This window comes from Larus michahellis, chromosome 3, assembly GCF_964199755.1.
Source record: "Larus michahellis chromosome 3, bLarMic1.1, whole genome shotgun sequence".
Taxonomy (NCBI): domain Eukaryota; kingdom Metazoa; phylum Chordata; class Aves; order Charadriiformes; family Laridae; genus Larus; species Larus michahellis.
In genome coordinates, this window is record NC_133898.1 from 49,121,737 (window position 1) to 49,146,398 (window position 24,662).

A 24,662-nucleotide genomic window follows, 5' to 3' on the forward strand; every position below is an offset into this window, starting at 1 on the left:
TTTGTGCTTTGGTATCCGTGCGTCAGGCTTGTGTGCCAGGTCATCAGGCAGTAGAGCGCTGCTGGCCAGGTTGGGGAGAAGGTTTAGGGCAGCGTGTGCTGGGTTGGGGAAACACTGACAATCATAGCAAACTCATCTGCACCAGTGAGACTCTGGGGTGGCACTGCTGAAAGCAATAGAGTGATGCAGACAAAACCGTGAATGGGATTTGGCCTTATAATGAGAAAATGAGAGGCTTTGGCAGAGGGCCTGGAGGGGTGCTGGGAGCTAGTCTCTGAATGTATAAATGCATGTGTTTCTAAAAAATTCTGTGCTGGTTGCCGGATAGATGTCTGAAGCCCTCCGAGCATGCATCACCTTTCATGGGAAACAAACAGGCTGTTGCATTTCAGACAGCCTCCCCACTGAATTATTCAATGCAACTAAATAGCTACGGAGCTCCACTGAGTTACATAAAACTGCAAAACTGGCTCCCTCCCTTGCCTTGAATCAGTGCTATTTTCTCTTTCCGAATGCTACATTATAGCATCAAATGGGTGGCTTGGAGCAATGCTCAAGACACTTGGAAAAAGAACAGAAAACATAGTAAGGTGGGCATGAAGGGGAACTGATAAAGGTTCAGACTGAAGCCCAGACTGCTGCTGGTTGTGGGGAAATGGCAGCATCTGAAATAGAGTGTGCTTTGTGCCCCATTGTCTTTTCAGAGCTAGTGCCTGTCCAAAAATGCTAATCTGGGGACATGCTAATTTGGGGACAGCACCACCTAAAGAAAAGCAGAAAAGCACAAAGGCTGAGTGTTGTTACAGTGACTACTTCATGTGCTGGGTTTACCCCAAAGCAGGCGATGCAAACCCCGCATACCATCCACGTTGGCTCTCTTGCACCCTTTCATTTGCTCAGCCTCATCATTCTTCTTGTCAGAATCCGCCCACTGTGCCAGAGCTGAGGCTGGTATAGGTACCAACAGGGAACCAAATGTCTCTAAATTCCCATTCTCCGGAGCTGCCTGGGTGGAGGGGAGCAGTTTGTCCCCATTAGAGCAGCCCTAAGGAAATGTCCCATTTGCAATGCTGACACGAGCTCCCGGGAACACCGTGACAGGTGGGGCACATGCACTGAACCAGCCCCTCACCTCCCCCTGACAGCAGGCCAGTACAGGAGTATGGGGACACAGGCAGCCAGGAGCCCCCCAGCGCCGGGGGAGTGTTTGAGAGCAGCCCCATGATTGCTCGGTGTCTGCTCTATCAGCAGCTAAGGAGCACCCTGAATGTTCCTTAGCATTCCATGCATGGAGGTGGGTTACTGCTTCTGAAGACGGAGACATACAGTGCTCTAATCAGATAAAAAGCATTTGCAAACATTGAACATTTACCTTGGTTGAATTACGTTTCCTTTTCCAGCAAAGATAATTCACTAAGAAATCCATGGCTGGACTGGGAACAAAACCATTAGATTGCTAATCAGAAATCACAGGGAGAAACGCAATATGAGTCCCATGCAGGAGCAGTAATTTTTTAAACAGGTTGGTTTGTTTGTTGTTATGTAGAGTTAATATATTTGTAAAAATCATGGTCAGTTTGCCAGAAAATGATTCTATTTATCTCATAATTTATTCACAGTGTTGTGACTAACAACTTTGTGTTGTTGGTCTGGCTTATATATTTTCCTTTTTTAAAAAAAAACAAAACAACAAAAAACCCACAAAAAACCAAACACCAAAACCAGCAAAACCTAATCTGTACAGAGTGCCTTTTTTTTTTTTTTTGTTAAAGACAATGTTTTGCTGCTGAATCTTTCTAATGCTGCATTGACTATAACAAAACTCATGAAATTTACAAAGGCCAGGTTTTAAAAAAAAAAAGAAATACAGATTATCACAACAAAAGTTTTATGTTTATATTTTGATATCTGACCTGGAGTGATCATAAAGTATTGCAGAAACATTGAACAAATTGCTAGAAACTATAGTAGGTGATGTGATTAGCAAGAACAAATGTGATATAATGTGGAAAAATCAGTATAGCTTTTGCAGAAAAAAGTATCTGACAGCTCTACTGGAGTTTTTTGGGAGGAAGGAGGAGAAGGGAGTCGCCAGTGAAGTCTCAGAAATCTGTCCCTGGGCTTGTGTTGTTTGACATAGAAGTTATCTGGAAAAAGAAGTGCAGTTAGAGGTGAAAGAGTTTCCTGATGGTAAGTTACTCTAGGTAGCAAAAATGAAAGTCAGCTGGGAAAGGATTTCAAGTTAGGAGTTATTGGGTTAAAATAGCAGAAAAAAATCAATGTTGACAACAGCAAAGGAATGCACCCCAGTCAAACAACCCTAACTTTGCACCCAGAGAGAGCAGTGCTGAATTTTCTCCTTGTGCTTTGGTAGAAGAGATCCCTGAGTGACAACACATAGTTTTATGAAGTTGTCAGCCCAGTGCTCAGTGATGGAAGAGGAAAGTGAGTATAACACTAGGAATTATTAATGAAAGAACAGAGAAGAAAACATAAGCGTAGTAGCAGAAAATTTATGGAACTCACATCTTGAATATTGTCTGCAGCTCTATTTCTCTTATGCTAAAAAGGACAAGAAAAGATTCAAAGAAGGGTAAGAAAGCCGAAGCAACTGGTACACAGCAAATGATTAAATAGTCCAGGGCTCTTCAGAGCGGAACAAGAGGAGCAGTGGGGAGATTTGACAATGAATTTTGAAATCATGGGCAGCACAGAGAGAGGGACTAGAGAAACCAAGGGAAATGGGCAGGTAAAAGGTTCAAAACAAACAAAAAGAAGTACTTTTTAGCTAGCTGTGTAACTGAACTTTGGAACTTTGTGGGTGCCAAAGGCTTATGTGGACTCACACAGCTACTGGCCAAATCAGTGGAAGAAAAATTAATCAAATCAGGAGGGTAGCACATCTATCCCAGGAGGTTATTGAGCTGCAGACCGCTGTGAGATGGAAGAGGTACTAAGTGTCACTGTACACTTGTCCTGGTTGTGTATCTTGACCTGGTTGTGGCCAGCAACCACAACGGATGCTGGGCTGAACGGCTCTGTGGTCCGACCCAGTCTGGCCATTTTTAAGACATGACTGGAATCCAGCAGGCAACTGAAACAGTGAAAAAGTCATGGAGGTATCCGCACTGAAACAAAAACATAAAGTGTCCCCTGTCAAACTAAATATCCATGAAGAAAGGTTAGCTGTCATAAGAATAATGAGAAGTATCAGACTGTTTCAACTGTGTCCAGGCAAAATGAGTAAAATGAGCTTGTTTTCTTGGAAAAGGGAAAAGGAGAGATATGCCAGGAGTGAGAGGAACAGGGTGAAAGGATTCAACAGGAAAGCTTGCCTAAGCTTTATCCACACAAATACAAACAACCATCTACCTACCATACAGTCAATGCCCTTTGGACGTGCAGCTCCCAGACCTACCACTCTGATGATATTCTCCTTTAAAAGGTAGATTGTTATCCTGAAAAATTTTTGGGGATAACCTTTAGTATGGTATGAATGGATGAGCAAGTTATGACAAAAACATGCATACAGCAACAAGGTCATTTTCAGGGGCTTTTGTTCTTTTGGGAACTACCTGATTTTGGTTTTGCTTTCTCTTTATAAAATATCTACTGAATCTAAACTTTTTAGTCCAATTTTAATTTAATATTTTAAGAAGAGCAGGGCAAAAATTCAGAAATGGTGCATAAGAGGTGAAAATGAAAATCTACTAAGACTTTTCCTATGAAACAGTATTAATATGAAATTAAAAAAAAATACTTCTTTCTGTGAGTTAGCTTATTTCACAGTGTTTATCAGAAAAACATAAAGTATTTGTTATTGTGAACCGCAGATATGCTTTTTGCAGGGGATTAGGAAGATAGGGAGGTCTAGTATTTTCGCATGGGTAGTAGATCCAGCTAAAGACAATGACGGAACTAATAAGGAGACATGAAAACTGCAGCCTGACATGCCTTTATTGAGATTTCACCTCAGCTTCACCTCTTGAACTGACTCAGTTCAAGAGCACATCCTTTGCCTGATTATTTACTGTAGAACAGGGACAAACCTTTAGACATTGTTACAGACACATGACAATGTGTAACTGTAAGAGATTATGATCTGGTGCAATTCATACATTTGAAAGCCAGGAGAAGGTGGAAATTAAAGCTCAAAGTCCTGCATACAGGTTTTTATACCATTTGCATTTCTCGTTAGGCTTTTCTTATTCTTTGTAGTGGGAATTATTCTAGCTTCAATCATTTCTATAGAAATTGGTTTCAATCAAGTTTTGTTACCTCATCTAAACTCACTGCGCTAAAGGCAATTTAATTCTAGTTCAGCATACAGTGCAACCAGTGATTTACCTCAACTGGTTTTGAGGTAAATTCATCCATTTAAACTGGATGAATTCCTTCTAAATGGGAAAGCCAAGGCTGGTCAAAGTAGACTCACTGATTCAAAACTAGTAATGCGAGTCTTTTTGAATTCTTTCATCTAGATTTGCACAAATTTAGGGGTCATACAATGTGTGGCAGCCAGGCTATCCAGCTACCTGCTCTTCTGTTCTGGAAATGGGAACTAGAATCATCAGTAAATACTTCCTTACATCAGAGTGTGCTGACCAGGAATTACTGCAATGAAAAATCAAGCGTCACTGGGAATCAAGCCCTGCTTGCAGTAGGCAAGCCTAAACAAGGATTACAAACAACTAGGGAAGGTTTCCCACAACTCTTGTGCTTTAAGCTCCATTTGGAAGCACTTAACCTCATTTAATTCCCTTTGCGTTATACCCACTACACTGAATGACGTTTTCCTTTTCTCTCTGGTCTTTCTGTACCACTGTAGTCAACTAGTCAAACACGAAGAACCCAGACATGAAATGTGGCCAGCCTGGATTTGTTTGTCCTTGAATTTGTTCAACAGTTATCTCCTCCAACGTTGATCTGGAAGTGTAGCTGTTCACAGACTGTTTCTTCTCATGATATAGACAGACCCACATCACAACTAGCACATTAATTTAATGAATCCCTCAGACCATTCATTGATTCCCTAAGCGCAAAACTATTTCGCTATTTTACCCGCTCTTTCAGATGTTTTACAGTAGCATAGGGGAAAAAATGGAGTAATGTGCTTCCTTGGGAAAACAGACTGTTATTCATTCCCTGCTGAAAGACTGCTCATCTCAGCTGACAAAAGATGTCCTTTCCATGAACCTCTCTGATTTAAGACTGTGGATTCAAGACAGCTCAGATATTATATGTATTACTCCACAGTTTTTATTACTGACTTTATTATACCATTAAAACACAGGTAAATTTTCCTAGACAGGTAAATACTCATTTGAAAGGAGAGAGAGAGAATGAGACTGTAGAAATGGCCCACAAAATCTAAGACTTATGTTATCTTTGTAATGCTTTCATCTGAAACTTTGATGATAAGAGTAAGACAGTGCCTTACGAAAAATGTGTAGTGGGCACTTAAGAAGTTCTGGGAGCGGACAGCGGCCCATTGACCCCTAAAATCTTGGAACCACTGATCTAAATCTACTGTCTGTGAATGTTAACACCACATACTGAAGAATTAGAGTACTGATGCAACCTGTGCAGGTCTCGGTGCTGAGGGCTTGTTCTCCTGGCCTAGAAAACAGTAGGGAAATGCCACTCATATTCTTTTCCATCTTATTACCTTCTGCATGTAGAACAGAGAATTATAGTAGAAATTCAGGAAGACTTCTGCTGAAAACCTTTATAAATTTCAAGTGAGATTCAGGTGCTGTTTGTAGAATTAGAGGGAGTTATCAATGAACCAAGAAAGAACCAGACTTGATTTAAAGTTATGCTGGCATGAACTAGTGTCATTGTACTCACTTTAGTGGAGCTGCTGCAAATTTATATTGACATACATGAATTAATCATAGAATCATAGAATTGTTAGGGTTGGAAGGGATCTTAAAGATCATCTAGTTCCAACCCCCCTGCCATGGGCAGGGACACCTCCCACTAGATCAGGTTGCTCAGAGCCCCATCCAGCCTGGCCTTGAACACTTCCAGGGATGGGGCTTCCACCACCTCTCTGGGCAACCTGTTCCAGTGTCTCACCACCCTCATGGTGAAGAACTTCTTCCTAATGTCCAGTCTGAATCGACCCATCTCTAGTTTTGATCCATTCCCTCTGGTCCTACCATTACCCAACATCCTAAAAAGTCCCTCGCCAGCTTTCTTGTAGCCCCCTTAAGATACTGGTAGGCCACTAGAAGGTCTCCTCGGAGCCTTCTTTTCTCCAGACTGAACAACCTCAACTCCCTCAGTCTGTCCTCACAGGAGAGGTGCTCCAGCCCTCTGATCGTCCTTGTGGCCCTTCTCTGGGCGAGTTCCAGCACGTCCATATCTCTCTTGTAGTAGGGGCTCCAGAATTGGACGCAGTACTCCAGGTGGGGTCTCACGAGAGTGGAGTAGAGGGGGAGAATCACCTCCCTCGACCTGCTGGCCACACTTCTCCTGATGCGGCCCAGGATACGATTGGCTTTCTGGGCTGCTAGTGCACACTGACGGCTCATGTTGAGCCTCTCGTCTACCAGCACCGCCAAGTCCTTTTCTTCAGGGCTGCTCTCAAATTCAGAAAGCATAGTACTTTACTGAAAAACTCAGATTTAAAACTGGACAACAGGCATGCTGTCATGTCTGTAGCAGGAGCTTTAATTACTATAATTAAAGAAAATCTGCATGAGCTGAAAGATAGGTTCCACTTTGAAACATTCAAGGGAGAACATTGCCATTCTGTTAAAATCTCTAACTGCACCTACTTACCTTTTGCAACCATTTTTTCAGTCTAAACAGTTTATAATCTTTTTTTAGCACACACATGACAACTGCTTCAGCGCATTTCAATTTAGGCTATGGCTAACTTCCAAAGATTTTAATAGATGCCTTGCAAAAATTCACTCAGATGTTTGTATGTGGTAGCCAATTCTCATCTGAAAACTCTAAGTTTCAGTAAAATTTACGTTCTCAATCTGAAACGCACCTATTCTTTGCCCTTTAAAAGTGAATATTCCAAGAGTGAGTTGATGTACTGATGGCCATTGACTTCGTTTTCATTGTTGCTGTTTCGGTTCTGCCATACAACTACACAAGGAAATGTACGGGCTACTTAGTTTCACTGGGCTCCTTGAGAAAAATATAGGCAATGTGTGAACATCAACCACCATGCTGGCTCTGCCCTACATCTGCTGCTGAGGAAAACTGGGCAACAGCTGACATATCAGCAAAGAGCCTTGGAGTTATTGGCAGGCAGGAGTTTCATGTCCCATGAGGCCAGTGGAAACCTCTGTCCTCCTGCCATGGCCAGCACTGAGGAGGGACACGTACATGTGGTCATCCTCCAGCAGCTGGAAGATCTGAAAGAATGATAAAATAGCACTTATCTCTTCCTTTTGGTAAACAGGAAGCCCTGGTTCGAGGTAAAAGAGACTTCTCTTTCTTCTCGGCTACAGGAAGTGGAGCAGCTTCATGCAAGTGTTAGGGAGTTTGCTTCAGAGCAAGAACTCCCCAAGCCCAGGGGTGGGGTGGGAATCTTGGCTTACTTCCCTCTACAGTAGCTGAAGTGCCAGCTGGGATAGGCTGGACCAAATCCTACTACATTATCCACCAGTTTAAATTAAACTGGCTTAAAAGTAGGATTTAGTCTGCCTGAATTAGCAACTAACTGGCATCTAAATTCCAGGGCACCGAGTCTTCCCAAAGTCCCTAAGTTCTCTCTGTGGTCACTGAAGAGAGCTGGGTGCCCTTGAAGGCCACTTGTCTCTCTGAGCTGAGATCCGGCCTTCCCAAGGGTGGGCAACTAATGAGGGGCACGTGGTGCCACCAGGGCTCCCGTGCCTGCTGCTCCATGGCTGTGCTGCGTAACCTCGTTCGGCAGCAGAGCAGTGCATTAGGCTCCTTGCCCTTCCTGGTTTTAGTGAAATACCGGTGTCAGTTGTCTAGGACTTTTTTTCAGGGATTTAAGACATTTCCAAGTGCAGAAGTGTTATCTAGGTGCCTACTTTCTAGAAAAAGGCTCTTTCTTGGGGTTTTCAAAGTGGGCCCTTGCAGGGAAGTTGCTCTCTTGGCTTGGACCAGAGTCTCTTTAGCCCAATACCCGTCTAACAGGGACAGGTTGCATGAGGACCATCACAAAAAACAGCCAAAAGTAAGTGCCGAGGGAAAAAAAAGATGAAATATGGCCATAAACAGATGCCATGGGAAAGAGTACGAGAAGCAGGGTATACACGGGGAATACCCAGACAGATCGAAGTTTATATTTGCAAATGACTTAACTGCTGTTACCTCGTGTGTATCTAAACTTATTTTGGCAGGTGGGTCCTGGGATCCTGCTGCCTGAAGCATTCCCAAGATCTGGCTCCGTCCAGCCGTATAATCCTTGCAGGCAGCCTGGCTTAAGTTTTACAAACCCAGTATGCCACTGAGGTAGCCAGCAGGCTCTGGGATGGTGACTGAAAGGCAGTCACAGGGCTGAAGCAAGTCCTCCCCGGGAAAGGCAGCGGAGGTCAGGGAGCAGGAGGCCAATGGCCCAGAGAGAGGCGTAGGGATGTGAGAAGGATGCACCAAGGTAAGGACGCTTTGTGCACCCTGTGGACCTTTTTCTGTTTTCAAGAATCAGGAAGGCTATGCCAAACCTAGGTGTGTTACGACTGTATGAAGTGTGTGCTTTTTAACATGGCCTGTAAGGTACTGCTGCCACTTTCAAAATATTAATAAGTGCCCTGGCTGCACGAGGCGAACTCCTGGAGAGGGCGAGAGCAGTGGCAGGGAGTCAGGGCACATGACTGATTTATTTGCACGTGTGAACCTGCTCTGAGAGGGAGCATTCAGGGCAATCCTTTCTTCCAGGCCTCTCAGCCGAGTGCCAAAGCCCAGCTCCGGCAGCCCTGAATCTGCTCCAAGAATTTACTCGGAGCAAATACCAAAAGCAGAGCGCAACCTCTCCCGCTGCTTGCAAAGCCGTGAAATCCCCTCACCGTGAAACGAGTAACGCCATACAGCATCGCTCGGGAACGGGGTTGCAGGGGCCAGGCGGCACCGAGGTGTGCACTGGGTAGAAATACGCGACACCTATGTTAAGAGCCTTTTTAAATATTGAGGTTAAAGCTGGGGGGATTGGCGGTGGTGTGAACGGGCCGAGCCCTCAGGCGGGGAGCACTCAGCCGGCGGGCTGCGGGCAGGCGGGCGGCCTGGCTGCCCATGTGGCACCCGGCGGGCGCAGGCGCTGTCACGACCCGACCCCAGGCACACCGCGGCCCTTCCCGCAGCGCCCTGCCGCCGCCGCCGCCGCCCCGGCCAGCCCGCTGCGGCGGCCGAGGGCCACCGTGAGACCGCCCGCAGCCCACCCACTCACCCACCCACCCGCCGGTGCCGGTGGCGGCGGGAACGGCGGAGTCAGGCGGGGCGAGAGGCGGGGCTGGGGCGGGCGCTGCGTTGCCCGGGCGACGAGGGGCGGGCGGGCGCGGCGGGGCCGGGCCGGGCCGGGCCCTCCCGCCATGGGCTGCCGGGACGCTGTCAGCGGGATAAGAGCGGAGCGGAGCGGCCGGGCGCGCCGGCTCCGGTGGGGCGAGGAGCGGGTAAGGGCGGGGCGGCCACCGGGTTGCGGGAGAGGGCCCGCCTGGCGGTGCGGGGTCGGGTGGCAGGCAAGCAGGCAGCTCGGCGGGCACAGGCCCTGCTGCGGGATTCGGCGAGGGGGAGCCCCGCCGCGGGCGGAGGCGGGAGCCGCGGTGCGTGGGCCGGGGCGGGCTGTCACCCGGCAGCGTGAAGATGCCCGCTGAGGTAGGCTGAGGGCAGCCTGGCGGCCGCGGCGGCCAGAGCTGAGGGAGGCGGAAGGAGCGGCCACCGGTGGCGCAGGCGGGGCCCTGCCCGCCCCGGGGCTCCCCGGGGTAGGGGCCGGGCCGCGGCGGCGGGAGGGGCGGCTGCGCCCTCAGGGCCCGCGTGTTTCTGCGGGGCCGGCTCTGTGCGTTGGGTGGGTTTGCGTGAGGCCGTTTGTGGCCCGCAGAGCTTCTTTCGAGCCTGCGGCTGCCGCCTCTTACCGGGAGGCGGCACCGAGTGCTCCGTGTGCGCGTACCGGGTCGTTTTCCGCCCCTTCCCCCTTGCCGGCGGGGTGCTGCGGGCCCCGCGTTCCGGCGGGCCGGGCTTTGCCGGGCGTTTGTGCGGGGCTGGAGCGCAACGCCTGGTTGGCGACAAGGCGTGTGTTGATGATAGGAGGTAACGAGCGAAGAAAAGCAAATGTGGGCCGTTCACGGAAACGCGATAACGTCGATGGATGTGGAATACAACAGTCGCCGTGCTTCGGCACCTGAACTGTGCTTGGTTTTTTTTATCCACTAAAAAGAGTGGACAGAGGAGAAATGAGAACTCTTCTGTATATTCCCTGAGTGTGGGGAGAATGTGTGAAGATGCTCTTCTGAGGGGGGGGGGGGAAAATCCCATAAATCTAAGAATTGGACATTACCTGGTATCCCCAAATGAACTAAAGAGCTGCCTTTTACTTACCTATACAGTGAGAGAGGAGGCAGGGGAAGCAGGTGCATCACTGGAAGTGAGAATAAAACTTCTTGTATAAGAGGAAGGAGAGCAATTGAAGAAATTCATAAGGAGGATCAGGTGATGGAATGTGGTGGCCTAGGAGTCAGAAAAGCATCTAATGTGGTTATAAACAGGAACTGGCTAGAGAAGAAAATCTGCATGGGAGACTTTTTTTTTCCTTTTTAGTTGTAGTGCCATATGTAAGACTTCAATATAAGAATCTAGGGACACTTGGAGTTAGTGACACAATCTTGTGTCAGTAACAGAATCATACCGTTGCCTGTGAGGTGGTGGGACAATCTTTGGCAGAAAAACCATCAAGGAGATTCGTTTTAGTCATGTGTATCATAATCTTGTGCTATGTACCAGAAAAGAAATGTCTGGAACACTTAACCCTTCCTGAAGGAAGGATCTGAATTTGCATGCTTGGTCAAGAGAGTGTGTCTGCATGGAGCTTTTATCATTATGGGGCTACAGTGTGGTAAGGAGTCAGGAAAATACTCCCGAGTCCCCTTTTTGCCTTTAACTGTAGGCTCACAGACCAATAGTGCAAAGAAGAAAGTATCCTCTCAGATACCTTAGAAAAATCTGTGGCTTAGTGGCTCTCATTTTCTGTTGAATGTTTAAAATACAGTGAATGAAGAATGAGAATGCTTTCATATATTGCTGTAGATAAGAAAAAAAGATGAGCTATTTCTCAAGTATTTTAATTTTATTCTTCTTTCTTTCTCATTGGACAGAGAATCTCGGAAGCTAAGAGCAAGTAGCTTTAATGCCTTACTTCTAAAACCAGAGTTAGTAAATGAGACCTCAGGAAGTTAGTCATCAGTTGGTTTGTAAGATTGTATACGGATTTCTTAAGAGGAGCTTTTTTTTAACATCACTCCTTTCCAGCTTTCCCTCTCTCCTTCCCCCATTAGTTTTTTTACTGTACTCAAAGACAGCTTTCCATTAAAAATGTTTAATTCATTGTGAGAAGTTTTTCTGTTAGGTCGGTAACAGTTTAATTAAGATTCTTCTTAAATGCTTCTTTTGCTTCTTCCTTTCTCTTAGCCCCTGGTAGGTTTTTCCAAGTGCCTCCACATCAGTTTTTAGTGCAGTTTAAGACAATAAGAAAAGAGACTGTAAGCAGCTTGAACAATAGCATAGGATCTGTTGAAAAGTGAGACACTGAATATGTAAGCATTAGAAAAGAGAAACTATATTCTTAATACTTACTAAAAGTAAGTTGCTGCTCTTACATAGTTCTCTTTACAGTTAAGCTCAAAGAATGTAAGCAAATCCTATGAAATATGAACAAACACTTCAGGAAGTTCTGTATTTTAATTGTCAGTGATTTCTTCAATAGACCATGGTGCATCCTTATTACTATACAGTTGTATGCCCTTGCAGCTTGTGTCTAATTCCCTTCATGTTTGAAGAATATTGCCATTGTTATGGTGGTCCCGTTTCAAATAAAGTAATGTTGCATGTAGAGGATTTCTGAAGCAAAACCGGTTTTGATGCTTGTCTTTTGTGGGCAGAAGGGAGCAGAGGGAACGTAGGGTGAAATGATTATTTTGTAAGAGGATTCTGGTGCGCCAGGAAGTGCTTGCTGTCCAGAACACACTTGCTTATCCTCTGCAGGTGAATTTAAGCGCTTTGGGGTGAACAACTATCATCTACAAGACCTCGCTAATATCTATTTTATTCTTTTTGAGGAGATGTCAGGCTCTGTGGGCTTCCTTAGTGAAGAACTGTAGTGTCTGTTGCCTGAGGTGTCACTATGTCATATTGTTGATTCAACTTTAAGGTCATCTTTTATGTTTGGAAAACTGAATTACAATGTTGGAGAAGGACTGTAATATGCAGTGGAGGGAGGGCTCTATGTATATATGTCTGGCATTGCTTTGATTCTTTCTTTCTTTTCCAGTTCAGAGACAGTTGTCAGAATGTCATTTACTCTGGCAAATTATTGCTTGATGAAGATTCATAGGCCTTTAGATAGTATCAAGTAATTGAGCTGGTGTCATCAGAGCTATCAGCTCTTGCGATAGCACTGATCTGGAGATGATATGCCTTTTTTTAGACTGGTATCAGGTAGGAGAGACCTGTGGTTCCTTCTGTTCTGTCACCTGGATTGATTTGTCTGAGCTGGCTAAGCTGATCAAGCAGCTTGTTGCTGCAGAAGAGGGAGATCTCTTCCCTTTGCTGGCAGTGACAACTGCCTGATTCCTCAACATGGCAGTTCAACAACAACAACAAAAAAAATCCAGCTGAAAAAACCTAATTTTCTACAAACCTGTGGAGATGAGTCACATCAAGAAGGAACTGGATGAACGCAATGCCGAAGGAAGAGAAAGGGAAGAATTGCTGGGGAGGAACAGAAACACCTTCTTGCTAGTCATGAGTTGTCAGGTGGGCTGAGCTGTCTTGTTTAACTGTACCCTAGCTGCTCCTCAGGAGGTGGGGGCTTTTGCTTCGACTCAACAGGGTGTCTGCTTCAGTTGTCATGGTCATTTCAGAACTAATAAAGCAGCACGGTAGGTACTAGATCCAGATTTTCTTTTCCTCTGCTCAGATTCAGGTCTTGCATTTGAACCTGTCTTTCAGTGACCTGTTGAGATTAGTGCATGGGAATGTCTTGCCTCCAGATAAAGCACTCTGTACAGAGGTGATACTGGAGTCTGTGAAGGGGAAGGGAAAGGAGAAAAAGATGCTATGTACAGTCTTGAGATTTTTCTTGTTATAAGCTATTAGCTCTTTATGGTTCGTGTTTGCAGCCTGGGGTCTGATTAAAATCCCATTTTTCTGGGAAGTTGGGGTTTTTTGGTACTAAATATCAGAGTAGAAGCATGAGTCTTGCCAGTGTGATTTTTTCAGTAAATATGTTTTGCTCTGTGTGAGGATATAGGTTAAATCTGATGCAGAGTGTGAGAGCAAGACAGAACAAAGTTAAACACAGGGCGGTGGACTAGGTGATCTGCAAAGGTCCCTTCCAACCCCTACCATTCTGTGTAATTCATTAGCTTACATATGTTGAAGAAGGGATGGGTATGTAATGCTGTGATTGATGTAGTGAAGTCCTGGAATGGTGCTATATCTTGGTACCTGTAAATGCTGAAACTTCTGTTGTATCTTTGTTACAGATACCTCTCTTAAGTTCCACTAGCTTTTTTAGTCACCACTGCACGTTTCATCTTTCATATTCTGTAACTGAGGTATTTTGTGGTTTTGGTGTGTTACAGAAGAGCAGGGCTTCCACTCTTCTGCTTCTCAGACTTTATTTCTTAGCCCTCTTTTCCATAAATAACTCACTACTGCTGGCTGTTACGGTGTGTGGGATTTTGCAGTGGCCACACAGTGGATAAGCACTGAAAGGGTTGTCTCCTGCACGTCTGAGACTGTGTAGTTCACTGCAGGCATCTGGGGCTTGCCCAGTGGCACTTGCGTTTGTATGGGGGTTTTGAGCCATGTGAAGGTGAGGCACTGTGAGAATTACTCTTACATTGTGAAAGAGATTTTCTGCACTTTCTGGATAATTTGAAACGTGGGAAGTGGAGGGTGAAAGTGATGAATGATGGTTTGCGAAAGGTGGTGGAAGACTAGTGCCCATTAGACTGTGTCTGTGTTAGAGTGGTTGAGCAACTGTTTGACAATCTCAGCTAATCTTCACGTTTAGGCATTCTTTGCCCTCTTTTCTTAAAGAAAGTTGAGCTCCTTGATTTCAGTTGAAAGCATCACCATGCTCCATGGAAAAGTATGGGAGCATGAAGTACTAATTGTGAGGTGGGAGGAAGAGAGTTCCTGGTTCTTCGAACATGTGACAGTAGAGGAAAAACCTGCTTTCCCAAGAGAAAACTGGGAAGGTGAAATACCAGAAGGAATTACTGTCAGGTAGTGCCAAATGCAAGGCTTCTTTGGAAGCACTAAAACTGATGTTAACTTTGTCCATTTTAATCTCTGTAAATGCCTGACTTCGTCTATTCCTCTTTAGTATTGTGGAGGCACTTATTGAAGATTTATGTTTTTTGGGGAGGGGATAAATGGCAAAAAGCATCCAACCAGATCTGTTAACCTCAGTAAGCAACTGATTTGGTTAGGCTTTAGTGTATTAACTAAAAGATAAGGAATGAGTAACAGAAACAGCAGCCTGAAGGGATGAATAGTTCTCAATGTCTGAATTCTGGAAAAGAGTGAATTAATAAGGAAAATATTTGAGACTTAAGGAAACATTCCTGATAGTTCATAATTGTATTGCAGGAACTGATAAAAGTTCAGCAATATACTTTCATTATAATATTTGAAGAGTCTAAATTTGTCCAGTTTTGATTCCGTAATTCAAACAGACACTGAAATAGTCTTAAAATTAACCAAAGAGTGCAAGTCTTTCACTTTGCTGTTCTCTTTCTATTGGAAGGCAAGAGTGTTTAACAGTGCTAATTTCAAAGAATCGAGAGCAAACATTCTTATGACTTGCTATAGAAAAAAAAAAGCTCCAAACTGTAAAAGTTTGTGTGCTACCTGAGGTATATATTTATCTTTGTATTACTTGCATCTTTCAATTATAAGGGGAGATTTGAATCACTGAAGAGTGTGCAGTTTCACTCTTGATTTGTAAGTTTCAATTAACAAAAGATCAAAGGAATGCAGAATTTCCTTTGTGTCTGATGTATAGATGAAATGCTCTGTGGGGCCTTTTCAACTCCAGAAGGCACTCCTAATTAGTCTAAAATTATTTTTAGAAGCCTGAATTAATCAAATTGGCTTTGTAACTGAAGTATTGGAGTCCTGCTAAATCCTTAGCATTTGCAGAAGAAGTTATCATATGATGATTGGTTACTGAAAATACTACTTGGCTGTGTATGTAGCCTTCATCTGACACACTCCATTCATCTCCCCAGCTATCTCTCAGCAGTGTGAAGCCTTGTTTCTGTGTGCACATGTGATAGACATCTATAGTTTGGGGACTTGTTAAATGTAAATTTGGATATTTTTTACATTGTGCATGAATTTAGGGTTTTCTCCAGTGGTTCAGGATTTTCTTAAACATTTGCCTATGTAGTAATAGGTATACTGGGAAACTTCATACTCTTAGTCGTTATTATGTGAAATTAAGTATAATTATTGATTATACTGCTTGACTAATTTTGAGCGCTGTTTAAACTTCAAGAATAAAATAAAAATCCTAGCTGTTCCTTATCTGCATTCCCACTGGATAAAAAGCTACCTGAAGTGAGATGCTATGTGAGTCATTTTGCCTGTAGTTCTCATCATTGTTAACTGGGTCTTCTGGGGCCGGCTCAGTGCAAGAGGGGTCAGCACAGCTGGAACAAACACCTCTTTGCTGTAAAGCCTGGGGGAAGTACAGGGTCTGCTTCCCGAAGGCATCCAAGGCTGTTGGCACTTTGTAAAGAAGCCGGCAGACTGAGCTTAATAGGAATAACAGTGTACGAAACTCAGATGTTTAGGTAAATGATTTTTTTTAAATACCACCTTCAGAATTGCTACCTGCTGTCTGTTTACTAATAGAAAATACGGACTTCACTGACCAGTTTAAAGTCCCAGAAGCAGAATTAGTGTTCTGCCCATTGGTGACCTTTATTTTTTTAATCCCAATCACTGACCTTTCCCTCTTATTTAATTGCTCTTAGTGGGTACTTTAGACACAATGCCAAAATTTATCTTAAGCACTTTACTTTCTAGTTTTAATCCTCTAACCTACTAAGCTTTCAGTTTCATAAACAGCTTTTACTCATTCATATCCCTTCAGCAAGAGTGTCTCAAGAAACTGCTCAGCAACTCTTGCTTCTTCGATCTCTCTGAGTATTGGTGCAATCAAAATGTGTACTCTTGTAAATTACAAAAAGATTTGTATGGTCCTCCAGATCATGAGTGGAACACTTGTTGTTTAAAATGTTCTCCAGGTAGATGCAGTGTGTCTGCATACTTGTAGTGTGATCACAACCGCAGCATTTGTCCCAGTTGTACCGTGGACAACACTATCTGTCATGCTGCAGTTTAATTTAAGAGGGTGTTTGCAAAGCCTGCCTGGTCTTGCAGGGCTGGTCTGTGTAGGGTCATGACTGGAGAGGCCCTCAACTGCTGACTTACCTTCTGTAGTGGACTGCTGCTTTCCTTTCACTCTACAGAGCCTGTGGAGGTTAGTCTTGATCTTTAGATTTAGTCATTAGTCATTACTGTGCAACCATGGCTGTCAAGGCTTGCTTTGTAGTCTGTTTTGGGAGTAAGTATCAAACCTAAAGCTTTGAAGAAGGTATTTAGGAGTATTACCTGTAGATTTTAATTTGGGTAAGAACTTGTTAGCACTCTTTGAGTAGGGTTCAGAACAAGGCTCACTTGGGAGCTATGCCATTTCAGCCTTTTTACTGCTGAATGTTTCACAGAAGATCTTCATCCTTCAGGTTTCTTTTGGAAGAACTTACTGCTCTTTCATAGCTTCTTTTCTACATAGATTCTGTCTTGTGGTGGAACGTTTGTCAATTTCTTTCTCTGGTGCCATGTGTTTCTTACAGGTGGTGTTCTCTGGCACTTCAGATAAGTTCTGGAATAGATCCTTGTGTTCAACTCTGCTAACAAAGCTTTTTTCTGGCATTTTCATGGTAATGATATCGGCTTGGTATTCTTCAGTGAATTTTATCTGTTTTCCATGATAGCAAGCATTTTTGTTTCTAACACAGTCAATGTTGCAGTGATTATCTTTGAAGGCCCCCAGTTTTCCCCGTGCCTATTCTAAGGAATATTTATTCTCTGTGTATGCATGCACTGGTCTGAAATATGCAAATTTTAAATGAACTGGAATGGATTTAATGTGGCTAACAACTATATTGTAGTTACTGATTTAGGATACTATAAGACCACAAGCTACGCATAAACTTGAGTCTAGCATATGTACAGGGTTAATGCATTACTTGAGTGTGGGTGGTTGTTTGAGAGCCTGTCTTTCATTAGTGCTGTACTTTTTATCTGGTAGATGAATCATCTCTCATCTTTTAACTTGATTTCAGGTTCAACAAGAATGCATTCACAGGTGTTTCACATTGTATGACTAAATAAAATTCCATGTTAAGTTGAGAAGCTGTCCCAAAGCACTTGTGTAATATGTAGCTAGCCTGTGGGGTTCTTCACCATTAACTGTCTCGATGATATTTCATCCAGACTCAAAAGGAGGAAATTGTTGATAATCTGCTAACTCTTAAAGGGGATACAGATCTTCATAGCTCAAGGCAGAACCTGATAACCTGCTGAATTTTAGCAAGAAAAACTTTCCTAGCGTTGATTACCTAATCTCTGGTGCCTTCTTTGTAGCACACAGTTGACATTTCATTGCTCTGTTCCATTAGGATAGTCATTATTACAGTGAACACTTCTTAAAACATTGCACTAAAGACTCATAAAGATCTTAATCTGATCTAATGTTTTCTCCAAATAAGGGTCAGATATGTCAAGTAGATACTTATATGTGGAAAACCTAGGATGGTGTAAAACTAAAATATTAAAACATGCTATTTTTCTGCCAACAGATTTTCCCTTCCCCTTTCTTACATGATGGTACATGTAGTCAAAGTTTTTGATTGTGTGCTGTACAAGTAGACAGTTGGCATTTAATTCTAGTCCCCAGGGTAATAGTACTTTCCAAGAAGTATTAAGCATGAATAGCGTTTGCTGGTGCTATACATGTTAAGTTTAACAAATTCACTTTTTAAGCATCCTGAAATTACAGCAACAAAATAAACTCGACTTGTAAATGTCCTGTCATGAATTAAACAGGTAACACAAATTAGTTTTTTGCAAGTGGACTTTAAAATGATGAAGAACAAATCATGATGTGAATACTTCACAATCAAGTGGGACAAGAAGCTGTAGTTGAAGTTAAATGCTGATTAAATGCTGTTTGTGTTTCACTGCTGTGGATGATTCAGTAGCTTATGATGCGTCATAAAGCTCTATCAAAAGTTACCAAATTGACCTTAACGAGACATTCTTAAAAATGGATCTCCTGACAAAGTAGACCAATTAACTAAATTAAGTAAAGTTGCTATACAGAATTAGGCTAGGGAATTCATGTAAGATATGGAAAGCTGTTGTCCATGTTGCAGAAGGTATTAACGTTACAGACGTGGTGTGAGTGAGGACAACTAACGCTCATGAGGAGCTAGGATAAGAGAGGGATGTTAGCCTTCTCAATCTCTGAAGTTTGCTAGGTTTGAGTAATGTGCAGTTTGGCCTCTACCATACTCTAGTACAAACTTTGCCATGCATTGTCTCCCTGAATTCTGAGGCCCTGATAGGCTAGGGCTGTTACTGAAATCCTAGGTTTTGCCAGTAGCTTCATGATTGGTGTCAGAAGTAGAATATTCATTGTAATCATAATGATTATGGCTTTAACCTTTGTAATTACAGACCTCTAGAACATCATACAAACTGCACATGCTCCACTTTATTTATAGATCTCTGGTGCATTGCTTGTAAGTGGAAAGGTCTGCTGTTAGTTTGTGTGAGCACTGGCTTCCTTTAGGGGCACTCAGATCCTGCATCACTTGCTCTTTTCTTGCCAAGTTCTCTCTTCTGGTTTTGGTAGTCCCTGTTTGGTCAGCCTCTTTAATGCAGTCTATTATATCTTAACGTTGTTCTTGCCTTTGTTTCCAGCTGTGTGCTGCTACTAGTTACAGTCCTTTTATAGTCAGTGGCAGCTAACAAATTAGAAACTTGCTGTTTTGAGCTGATAGTCTCCATTGGCCTTGTAGGACAATCTTATGCACTTCAGGGCTATTAGTAGGTTTTATGTTTGAGACTGACATATCTTTATCAGGTACACAGACTAATGAAATGACAGTGCACAGTGGGAATGCTAGGGATATAAATTAGGGTTCGTTTAGTGGAAGTAATGTCCTAAGATCACACTTCAGAAACTGTTGAACAGGAAAACTGAATTGTGGGTAAATGGGACTTTTTTAGTTGTATGTAAACAAGAATATTGTATATATGTTAATCTGTTATACCTTTCTGAGTTGTCCTTCTATGATTTGTTCAGAGCTGTTACCAATAATTATGCTAGAGAAAAGTGAGATTCTAGAAATAGTCACGTTGGGGAGAGCAGACTTAAACACTTACAGGTCAGAATATATCACAGGAACCAGATTAAACTCTAGCAAAAACGTTTTAAGTTACTTTTGAAAAAATACACTGGCCAAGTTTGGGTAGTGTAGTCTGGAATAAACTTTGTGCCCAAAGAAATTACCCATGAGTTTAATTTCTAACTGTCAAAAAAACACTGAGGCCTGAAAATACATGGCAAATGATAATTTGGAGGTAAGGAAGGGTTTGGGTTTTCTTTTCTTCATTTACCTCACATTCGGTGTGGTGCACCGCAGGTCTGGGTCTTGATCAGAAGAATGACATCTCTGAAACTCTCTGAAGTTGACCTGTCTGTACGTGTGCATCTCTTGGTGCTTGTAGCCTTGGATATGTTTGCTAATTACAGGTTTTCTGACTTGTTTATATTTAATAGGTATTTTGGAAAGTGCCTGTTTCTTTTATTTATCTAAATCTAGCATAGCATTTATCTGATCTTGTTTGATTTTTCCCTTGGCATTCCTATTCTGCAACAGGAGTGGCTGGTTTAGGCATCCACGTCAGTGTTTCCTGACCATACACAATATGAAAAGAATATTTTTATTTCTTTAAGGAATATTTTTTCAGAAAGCACAGATGATACAATTCCTTAAAATTCTGTCTTTCAGTGTAAGATACAATGCTTTCACATCCACTTAGAGATAGAAAGTTTCTAATTTTCAGGTTGTATAAACACTGAGCTTCATGGATTAATTTTTGTTTTAATACCTAAGCAGCAGAACATAAGTAGACTACATACTTATAGGAGGCTTAAGATACTTGTAGAAGCAGGACTCTCAGACCTTGTGTATTGCAAAATGAGTATCCCACCTAGGTGAGGTAGGAGTTAAATATACTTTGATTTTGCATAAAAGTGGCATTAGTAAGATTATACATACATAAACACACTTGTATATACAGCAACACCACTACTCTGAAGGTCTCAACATAATTTTCAGTGTTTATTGAAACAACACTTGTTTACCATTTTGTGAACTTGACACACTTTTCCCCGTTTAGCTAAAAGTACAGTGCATGTGTTCTTTATCCAAAAGTACTAAGCATTTTTACTTTACACTTTTTTTATTTTGTGGAGAGAGACTCTAAATTACTTGTTTGGAAATAATATTGATCTAGTGGATTACACAGAAGACTAGAAGCTAGCTACTGAACTCCTTGATGAAATCAAGGACTTTGTCAGAAGTAGAACTGTGCCAAGAAAATTGATGTCTACCTGCAGTCTTATGATAAATTCTGTATGTTAAGAGGTTGCTTTTCATGGGCAGCCTAATGGCTGGAGCAACACTCCCTTAGTGTGCCTTAATAGGTTGTCTGCTTCTTCAACCCCAAATAGTTAATAAATAATAGCAAAGGACAGAGCAGAAAGGGGTTGGAAATGAAGAGTAAGGAGGAGATCTTCTATGGAGCTGGAGTGTTGTCTGGTATGTCTGTTTTGAGAGTGAACTAAACCTGAAGCGTCATGTTTTTGCTCTTGTTTGCTCTTGTTTTTGAATATCAGAGCTGTTGGATGCTTAGCAAGTGTTCACTGCCTTTTATAAGCTATGCTTTTGGCTGATTGCCTTGCATTGGTAAAACAAGGCATCAAAGCGTATCAAGCTTTCTGTTGATGCTCTACTTGAATTGCAGGTTCCTGTTTTCTTAAGGGCTTGTGTGTTGCACCTGCCGTGTAGCCTATTTTGGCAATGTCAGCTGGATATTTTTTCTAGCCTGTTTAAAGTTTTGAATGATATCAAAGGGACAGAAAAGAAAGAATGCTGATTTTGGCGACATGTTAGTTTGAGACTTTACTTGCATTTCATCACCAAGTACAGGCCTCAAGGCAGCACTGTAGGATATGTTCCAGTTTTGTTCCAGGCCATGCTAGACACATATTTCTCTATTGCACTCTCCTGTGCTTTATGTTCTGCTCCTTACCCAGTTTGTGCAACGGAGTTAATTGTAGCATTCCCTTAGTTTTATTGTTAACAAATTTCTTTGAATAGAAGGCAGTCAAATTTGGTGTCTGCTACTAATAAGATAAATTTAGTTTCTGTAATAAACCCAGCAATCTGTGCTACAACTGAAAAAGCCTATTATGGAGTGCCTTAATGTTAATAATGTGCCAGTGCTCTTCATCATGCCTGTTGTCCTCTGCTAACAGAAGGTTGAGCTTAAATTGAAAGTTTAACCTCAAGGTAAATCTGATTAAAATCACAGTTGATATAATCATATTAATGTTAAAATCATTGAAGAGGTCACAAGTATGTTTTCCAGCGCATAAATACTAAGTACAAGCAATGAGGGAGGGACAAGTATTTGCTAAATGGAGTGAATACTGTATAAAGTAAATGTTGCATCTGTTGGCTGGTGGTGACTCATATTCCCATATACTTTATTCTAGAGAATGGGTAAAAGGGCTATAAGTTTTGAACAGAAATAACTAGATTGTACAATGGCTTATAGAAACTACATTTTTTCAAAGCGTTAAATTTAATACCTACTAAAAAAATGCAGCAAAAGGATGTGCAGCCATGCTATGCCTGGTCAATGTTTATCTCTTACCTTAAACAGAAAACTAGGGAAGGTAAATAAATTAACTTAATGTAGCTATACATTCTCTACTCCTCTTTGCATGATCTGTATAATAGCTTCTCATAAGTTTATTTTTCTTATGGGACTGGCTGTCACTCCTTTAGTGCAGTAAGATGCTCATATAATCTGGTAGACAAGACTGCTTTTATTGGAGATAACATAGTGAGCTCTAGGAAATTATGGCTTGTATGTGGCTCGTATGTGTCATGCGTACCTTCTTAGGTATATTATCACTTTGTTTTACTCAGGCAGTCAAGCCTGACTATGCACCTGTATGAACAGCACTTGGTAGCATGTTCATTTTAGACTGATAACCACTATTTACTAATGAGTAATTTGAAGAAATTTATTGACTTCTACTTCACAACAAATAGAGGTGGTTTAAGTAGTTCCTTTTTTGCTAGTACTACAAAATTAACATTAAAAAAAAAAGGTTGTGGGGAGGTAAGTTTATTAGAGCACTAATTTGGGCTGTTGTGTGAACTGGAGACCACCACCAAACTTTCTCCTTCTTTTACTCTTGCTGTAGCTGTTGGACAACAGTTACTGAAAGCAGTAATTCACATTAGTATTATGGGATTTTGACTTCATTTGGCTAGTACTGTATTTTATTACAATGCTGCTTTACTAATATAGTGATTACTACTTTTTATTGCATTTCTGGGCATTCCAGGCCTTTCTGGGCAATGCACTGCTGAAAGCATAACCAAGTAAAAGACCCAGTTCACTCTCATATACAGAGTACTAACCCTGACCCTAAGCTTTTGTTGCACTTTCTTCATTCTCCAAGTTGCACTGATGTTAGAGATAATACCATCTAATCATTAGTACTATATAAAGCTAGTGTATTCAAGACTGATAAATTGATCTTCTCTTAAGTTCCATTGTTTAAATTATTTAAAGAACAGTTTTGGAATTTTCTTTTAAAGGCTTAAAGTCCACTGAAGTAAGTACAAGGCATTCCTATACTTTTAAGATGCTCAGCTGATCAGCAACTTCATAAAAATGAAAAGAAGTCCAGAGAAAATGTAAGTTTCAAGTGCAGGAAACAGATTTATACCACAACAGCAAATAGAAACTAAGTCCCTGGAGAGCTGGTACAGGAAGGGGCCAAAGCGCAGACATGATATGGATTGAATTATGAGGATGATAGAAAGATGGGCATGAAGAGGGCAGATCATATGTGAATGTCAGATCATTCATGGTTAAGTGATTTATTTTTAAAAAAAACAACTTGTGGCCTCTTTACTTTTAGAAATAAATACTATCTAGTAGAGGCAGTTTTTATGAAATATGATAATCATATTCTTCTAGAGGGTGAAATGGAATTTGAGAATGATTATTTTTTTTAAGGGCCAGCTAGGTGAACTTCTGACACATTGTGTGTTCCGAAACTGAGTGTCCCATTGGGACTGTACACAGCGATGGTGAACTGACATTCTGGTAGGTTTTTCTGCTCTCTTAGGGCTTGGTTCATTTGTGATGTTTTAGGTTTCAGAGTTTTACTCTAGTTAAGGTGACCTCTGAAGTCTAAAGAGAGGTGAAGGCACTCTACTTCAGTACAGGTGTTTTGTGTAGCATCTGCTTCCATATTACCTGGCACCACAGCAGTTAAAGATGTGTCACTTAAAACAAAAGAGAAATTCTGCAGTAGAGTAGTTCCTGCTCAAAGCAAATTGTCTGGCGTACTTTCTTGGAGTAAGATGAAATGCTATGCTGAGTAGGGAGTAGTATCAGTATGCCACCATCTGCAATAGAAAGAGAAGGTGACAAGCAAGCTGAAACCTTAGTAGGGGTGGCTTTGTTGCTTTTTAAAAACAAAGCAAACCTGAAAAACACACCTCTGCAGAGTGTTTTCTGTTAGAGCATCAGCAGGGCAAGTTGTTCACCGAGTTCTTCTTTGAAAAGCAATGTGCTTTAAGTGCTCAAATCGCTTGTTGGGAAACAAATATGAAAGAAAAGAAGGCTGTCAGCTTTTTTTTGGAAACTTCTTAATTATTTCTCAGTTCTCCTTGTATTGTTCTTTGCCTCTACCTTCAAGATGGGATGAATAATGAGGTTGTATCTGAAACTGTTTCCGAAGGCATGTTTGTGCTGTCAGTCTGTTTCAGAACTTAATTGCAGAAAAATGAATAGGTACAACTGAGAAGTAGCTATCACTTGTTGGAATGAGTCCTTCTAAAAGTGCTTCATTACCCAGCGTGGTACCTCTTTACAATTTTTTCTGCATTGTAGAATGAGAGCATTTTAATTCCTTACCAATTATATATTCCATTCTTGCATTAAGAAGACATGCTTGATGTCTCTTTGCATTAGCATCAACAAAATAGTACTTTGTCTTACCACTGACATTGAGAATTCACCCTTTTTGCTAGAATATGGCAATATATGTTTAATCCATG

General features: G+C 42.1%; 1 protein-coding gene across 2 annotated transcripts in view; it reads left to right on the forward strand.

Moving 5' to 3' along the window:
* Positions 1–9,471: 9,471 nt before the first annotated feature.
* Positions 9,472–24,662, forward strand: part of LYST (lysosomal trafficking regulator) — an 86,228-nt gene continuing 71,037 nt past the window's right edge. For both annotated transcript variants that reach the window (XR_012586144.1, XM_074580066.1), the window contains exon 1: positions 9,472–9,599. The gene's annotated coding sequence lies outside the window, so the exon portion shown is untranslated. The remainder of the gene's footprint in view (positions 9,600–24,662) is intronic.